Below are 7,404 nucleotides of genomic sequence, written 5' to 3' on the forward strand. Positions count from 1 at the left end.
TCTTGGCTACCCAGAAGTCTCAAAAAAATCAAAGTTTCGAGCATGTTTTGAACATTTCCATTTGATTTATTGATTGACTACAGTAGCAACCTAAATGCCATTTTAAAAATGGAGCTTGACAAAGTAGTTCTTAAATGTATATGGAAGAGCGAACAAATGGTCAGGTGGATGGAGCTGCCTTAGCAGATTCTGAGATGGATTCTAAAGGGACAACATTTAAGCAGCTGCGGTGTTAGCAAAAGGAGGGACAAACAGACCAAAGTGCCAGAATAGAGACAGTGGAAGCAGATGAGCTGCGTGGAGAAGTTCAATGCATGACGAAGTTGGCACTGCGGGTCAGTGGAGACAGATGTTTTTCAATGAAAAATCCTGGGACAGTTGGTAATCTGCATGGAGGATAAAGTCTGACAATATCAGGCTCTCTGGGCAAACCACAAGAAAACTCAGAGGCTACAGGCCCACAAGCCGTGGGAAAGTGATTCATCCATCCTTAGCAGAGTGGAGGGTTCATGTGACATGCGGCCCAGGGGCCTCCCCCTGCCTGTGATCATTACAGAAACTCACCCTGAACATCAGGACACCTGTCCACGAGTGTGTCAAGCCACCCTGTTTGTAACAGTACAAAAGATGGACTCGGGCCCACTGTCCATCAAGATGACCATGGGACTCAGTGTCAGCTCTTAAGGGGGAGCATGAGTGAGTCTCAAGATTCCCATGTTCAATGACAATGCAGGTTCGAGAAGAATATACACAGCATGATTCCATTTATGTACACTTGGAATCTGGCGAAAGGAAACGTGTTGTTGGGGGATGGACACATACAAAGGTGGCGAGACTGTAAGGAAAAGTCCAGGAGTGATCAATGCAAAATTCAAGAAAGAGGTCCCATCTGAAGCAGGGGGAGAAGTGGGGTGGGATGGACAAGAAGGGACACCCAAGGTCCTTAAAGGCAACGTCACGTTTCTCTTTTCCAAGCTGAGCAGTGAGTAAGCAGGGCCTGCTGGCATTGATCTTCCTACCCACATACGTTTTGTTGGTACTCTTTTTTTTCAATTTTTACTTTGAAGTCTTCATTGTTTCCTAAAGTGTTGAACGTTTTAAAAGGAAAAGCAAGCTTTCAAAATTTCAGGCCCTTCATTTAAGCACCTCCACCAATTCCAAAAATCTTCTTCACCACCCTAGAAGCAAGACATTCTCAAAGAACCATGTTGGTACTCTTTTGTGCCTTCTCTTTATTTAGTGGGCTTTCCTGGTGGCTTAGAGGGTAAAGCGCCTGCCTGCAATGTGGGAGACCCGAGTTTGATCCCTGGGTGGGGAAGATCCCCTGGAGAAGAAAATGGCAACCCACTCCAGTATTCTTGCCTGGAGAATCCCATGGTAGGAGGAGCCTGGTAGGCTACAGTCCACAGGGTTGCAAAACTGAGCAACTTCACTTCCTTTCTTTTTTCTTTATCTAGTACAAACAATTTTAGAGACTAAGACTTCTGCGGAATTATCTCTGGTGAGGCTCTGGGATCCTGTCCTGGCTGGAAACTTCATAAGCCGGGCTCTGGCGCCTTCCCAGGGAGGAGGGCCCAGTTTTCTGGGCCCACGGTCTTGATCACAGCAGCTGGAACCCCGGGCAGGGCGGTACCCACAGTTAAAATGCTGCAGGATTTCTGCACACATCAGTAAATTGCAGCTCAGATGCTCCTGGTCTGCTGTTCCCCTGCCCCCTCCCGATCCTGTAACGAGGGCTGTGTGGGGCCCACGAGAGGCCCCCTGAGACGTTCTCTTTTGCCCCCTCCAGGCCTGGGCCCCCCGGGTTGGCAGCATGGAACATTGGAGCCGCACCTCCTGGGGCCTCTGGTCTGGGAGGAGGGAAGAGTCAAGGTTATGTTCGTTCACTGGGTCCCTTTGCCTCCCCGTCCTCAACCAGTTTGCCTAACCACCAGGTCACCTCCAAGCCTGCATTTGGAATTCAAATGAAGGAGTTTATTTCCACCTTTTATTCCAACAGCAGCTCCAGCTTAATCAGTTTTCTAATGATCAATTTGCCTAATTTTTAAAAATGAAGCATTTGGAAACCAGTTCACTGATGGCCCTTCTGTCTCTGCAGTGTGTTTCCAAGCCTTGTTTTGCGTTGGGTTAGGGATGATGGCTCTCCTGGGGGATCTTTTGCTTCTTCTTGCAAAAGTAGCCATGTCTAGCCATGTCTTTCTGCCCCCCTTCCCTCACTCAGAAGCTGTTAATGGTTTAAAGGTGGTAGGGGGTCACCCCCTACTAGCCCGATGGTAGGGTAGGGGTGACTCAGAGACTGTCACTCCCCACTCTCCCAGCTGCCTTCTGAGCCTGGAGTGAGGGGTGGGGAGAGCTGGCTCTGTGGCCTTGGGAATGGGGGTACCCACGTCTCCCCACTGGGGTCTCAGGAGGCTTGCTGGAGTGCCCCCCTCAATTGGCCAGGGGGTACTGAGACAGCATGTTGAGAAGGAAAGCTAGGGACCCCTGCTCGCCTCTGCCTCGGGGGGCAGGAATCGTGGGTGGCCAGAGAGCCAATGTCGGAAAGGGGGCACCCACCTGGAGAGGAGGCTGGGCTGTGGACATGGCAGGGGGCAAGAAGACAGTGCTGGCCGGCTACCTGAGTCCTTGGTGAGGAGGGGCTGAGCCCACCCTGGGAAAGGGGTGACCCTTCAGCAGGAGTCACAGTCAGGGATGGAACAGCACCCCCTCCCCCGCCACCTCTACCTTGGGCCGGTGGCACCAGACAAGGCTGGCTGGCCCCAGCCTTAGGAGCAGGGCAGGGGGGTATTGGGAGGGGAAAGGAGGTCAGAGCTACTTGTCTCCATTCCGGTCCATTCCAGTCCTGGGGAGGCGGATGGGGTGCTTCAAATGAGATGTGAGTCTGGGCTGAATTTTAATCGCCCCCAAGGACTAGAAAAATGAATGAGTCAGGGGTGAGGGGGTAGGGACAGGAGGAGCTGGTAAGTGGGATAAACAAAGCCTTTTGAGTGAGTTCCACCAGTGGGGAAAGTTCGGGAATGACCAGTAGAGACCCAGGAAGTACCAGAGGGGCTTCAGATCCGGGTGTGATTCCTATTCTAGGCTCTGGGTGCTCAGTCCCCCTGCCAGGCCTTGGGGCAGTCTCCTCACCCCAGCACCCCGTCGTGCCCTCCCTATTCCAGGAGACCTTTCCCAGAACTAAGGCTGTGGGGACAAGGTAAGGCCCCTGAGTCATCTTGGAAAACTGAATATAGAGAGGGTCCCTGAGTTGGCACAGTGGCTGCCTGCAGGTTTGGAGACTGGAGGGACTCTGATTCTTGCCCACTCTCCTGGGAGGATGGCAGGCCACCTATAGGGCATCCTTGGGCCCGTGGAGAACAGACCGGGTCCCAAAGGGAAGCTGCAGCCCCAGGGGCCCCCAGCTCAGAGCTGCCAGCAATTTCTAGGTTCCAAATGGCAGGATGCAGAAGGGTAAGACCCCAGAGTCTGTTGCGCTTGTAGGCTGTGGACACCCAAGACATCCCTCCCACTCACCATGTTCTGGCCAAAAGAGAAATGGGCTCCTCTGTGCCAAGAACCCATGCCCAGGGCCGAAACCAGCAATGCCTTCTGCCCAAGCACGTGTTGGCTTTAGCATTTGGATTTATTTTTTTCTGTGTAGTCTTTTTTGCAAGGCCTCTTGATCTGTGTGCTCAAGGAGTGTATAATGCCCTGATGTTTACGCTCTGGCCGTGGGGAGAGATCTCTGGGACTAGGTTTTTTTTTTTTTTCTACCATCTCGCTTGCTTTTGGCCACGGCAGCTGCACACCCAGCCAGCACCAGCATCCCATTGCGGGAAATGGCTTCCACCGCGCCCGCTGCTTGGTAGCAGAGTGGAAACCATGGCAACAGGAAGCAGGGAGGATCTTCCCGTCACCCTGTAGAAAGGGCAGCCTATTTCTGGGACCTGAGCCCAGTTATTCACTAGTTCTGCATTTTGATGTGAATTTCAGTTGTTGAGATCCAGCTTGGAGGGTGGTGGGCCTGAGTTTGTGGGGGCTGGTTAAGTGGCCTGCTCCCTTCTCTCTCTGAAGGAGACCCAACTCCTGGCCCCAAAGAGGGCTGTTTGTGCTGCCACAAGACTCAATCTGTAGCACCCAGTCAGATCCCTTCTTTTGCCTGAACGGGGGAAATGGGTGCTTTGGGTGTTGACTAGGGTAACAACCGGATTGTATGAGCTCTTCCTGTTCTGAGAGCCTGTGTCCAGCAGAGAGGAGCCTTTCAGCCACTGTGGCAGCACAGAGGAGGCTCTGACATGGTTGGTGAAGAGACAACCCAGCAACGAGCATGCCCCCAACACGTCTGTACACACGCTTAGTCACACACACACCCGCACTCTCCAGCTGTGTGGCCTTTGATGTAGTCGACTCTGCCCCCTGGTGGTAGGCTGTGGCCAGTACAATGGGCTCAGGGCAGCAGGCTAGCCCCCAACTCACTGTGATTCCTTCTAGCCTTGACTTAGGAAGACCGTCTTTGGAGATCAAGGAGATAGGAGACTGGTCCTTGGATGCTACATCCAAGGAGAAAACTGCAGGCTAAGGTTGGGGTGGAAGAACTTCTGAAAGCCTCTGCAGCTGGCCTCCCCCAGGCCATTCTTTCCATCCACCACCTGCCCCCTACTCCTTGGGTGACCTGCCCCCTCTCCTTGGGTGACCACAGCCCCTCTCATGGTTGTCGAGGCTTTTCCAAACTGGGTACAGCTCTTTTATGGCTTCCCTCCTCCTCCCTAACACCTAATGCCTAACCCTCACCCTCCTGGGGGTTTATATCCCAGACAGATTTAAAATAACCCACTGTGATAGGCAGAATTTTGACTCTCACCTCCTTGGTCCTCTGATGTCGTACTCATGAATATGTTATGCTGCAAGGCTGAGGCGACTTTGCAGATGTAATTAATGCTATTAACCAATTGACCTGAACATGGGGAAATTAGCCTTGATTATTGGCTGGGCAGTGTCATCACAGGAGCCCTTAACAAGCAGAGATTTGCTGGCTGAGGCCACAGGGGAGTCAAAGATTAAAAGATATGGAGAAGGACCCCACTCACCAGCTTGAAGATGAAGGGACCACAAGTCAAGGAAGCAGGGAGCTTGGTCCTTCAGCCTCAAGGAAATGGATTCTGCCAACAACCTGAATGAAGCTGGACACAGAGCCTTGAGTTAACAGCCCAGCCCCATCAGACATTTTTTGTTTTTATTTTGAAATTGTTATAGATTCACAGGAAGTTCCAAAGACAGTGCAGGGGAGTCTTGCGTGCCTTTCTCCCAGCTTCCTCCATGGTGACATCTTACGTAACCACAGTGCAGGAGTCAGTTGTTTCTGAGATGAGGGTTTGGGGTCTTCACTTTCCCTTTGAGCTTTACTGAAATATCACTTACACACTAATTCACTCATTTAAAGTGTACAGTTCAATGCTTTTAGAATCTTTACCACCATCACCACGTGGTTGTGCAAACATCACCACTCTCTTAGGCCAGAACATTTTCATCACTCACAAAAGGAAGCCCATACTCACTGAGTGGTCATTCCCCAGTCTCCCTCCCTCCAGCCCCTGGCAGCCATGAATTTTTTTTTTTTTTTTTCCTCAGCGCTGGGTGGCCAGTCGGAGCTCAGAAAGCCCTGCCATGCTGCCCTGCTCGGAATTGTTTACTTTTGATGAATTACAATGTATCTGTGATTTTGGAGCTCCAAATCTGCAGATGGTGACTACAGTCATGAAATTAAAAGATGCTTGATCCTTGGAAGAAAAGCTATGACCAACCTAGACAGCATATTAAAAGCAGAGACATTACTTTACCAACAAAGGTCTGTCTAGGTCCGTCTAGTCAAAGCTATGGTTTTTCCAGCAGTCATGTATGGATGTGAGAGTTGGACCATAAAGAAAGCTGAGTGCTGACGAATTGATGCTTTTGAACTGTGGTGTTGGAGAAGACTCTTGAGAGTCCCTTGGACTGCAAGGAGATCCAACCAGTCCATCCTAAAGGAAATCAGTCCTGAATATTCATTGGAAAGACTGATGCTGAAGCTGAAACTCCAATATTTTGGCCACCTGATGTGAAGAACTGACTCACTGGAAAAGACTCTGATGCTGGGAAAGATTTAAGGCAGGCGGAGAAGGGGACAACAGAGGATGAGGTGGTTGGATGGCATCACTGACTCGATAGACATGAGTCTGTGGAAGCTCCAGGAGTTGGTGATGGACAGGGAGGCCTGGAGTACTGCAGTGCATGAGGTTGCAGTCAGACGCGACTGAGAGACTGAACTGAACTGATGATGTATCTACTTATGTTATTTATTGGTATCATATCTAGGAAACCATGAACTTATCCAAGTTCACGAATATTTATGTCTATTTTTTATAAAAGAGTTTTACAGTTTCAGCTGTTATGGTACATTTAGGTTTATGATCCATTTTGAGTTGATTTTTCTATATGGTGTGGGGAAGGGGTCCAACTTCATTCTTTTGCATGTGGCTACTAACCTGTTGTCCCAGCACCATTTGTTGAAGACACTATTCTTTCCTCATTGAATGTCTTGTCACCCTTGTTGACAATCAGCTAACCAAAGCAGTATAGGTTTCTATTTTGTGGGTCTGTATCTCCACCTTTGTGTCAGTACTACATAGTCTTGATTCCTGTAGCTTTGTGGTAAGTTTTAAAATCAGGAAGTGTGAGTTCTTCAACTTTGTTCTTTGTCAAGATTATGTTGGCTAATCTGGGTCCTTTGCATTTCGGTATGAATTTTAAGATGGGCTTGTCAATTTCTGCCAAAAAGCCAACTGGAATTTAGATAGCGATTGCATTGAATTTGTAGACCAATTTGAAGAATATTACTATTTAAACAATTAAAACCTTTTAATATATGAACAGAAGATGTCTTTCTACTTAGATCTTCTTTAATATCTTTCAGTAGTATGTTGTTACACAAGTTTTGCCCTCCTTTTGTTATATTTATTGCTGGGTATTTTATTCAATCGATGCTCTTATGGACAGAACTCTTAATTTCATTTTTGATTGTTCATAGGTATTGTGTAGAAATACAATAGATTTTTGTATACTGCTCTTGTATTCTACAACTTGGATGGACTATTTATTAGCTCTACATAGTTTGTGTGTGTGTGTGTTCCTTAGGATTTTCTTTATATGAGGTTGTGTTATCTGTGCATAGAGGTAGTTTTATTTTTCCCTTTCCAGTCTAGATGCACTTTGTCACTATTTCAATGGCCTGCCTTCAATGTAATACTGTAACTCTTCAGATACTTGCCTGGGTATCACCAGACAACTGGCTTTTTCCCACTTATTTCTTCATCTAGCAATTTAGACCATCTCTATTGACTGCCTGCCAAGAGAGTTGAAGGTTTTATTTCCTTGCTCAGTGAACAAATA

Source organism: Ovis canadensis, chromosome X (assembly GCF_042477335.2).
Source record: "Ovis canadensis isolate MfBH-ARS-UI-01 breed Bighorn chromosome X, ARS-UI_OviCan_v2, whole genome shotgun sequence".
Lineage (NCBI taxonomy): Eukaryota > Metazoa > Chordata > Mammalia > Artiodactyla > Bovidae > Ovis > Ovis canadensis.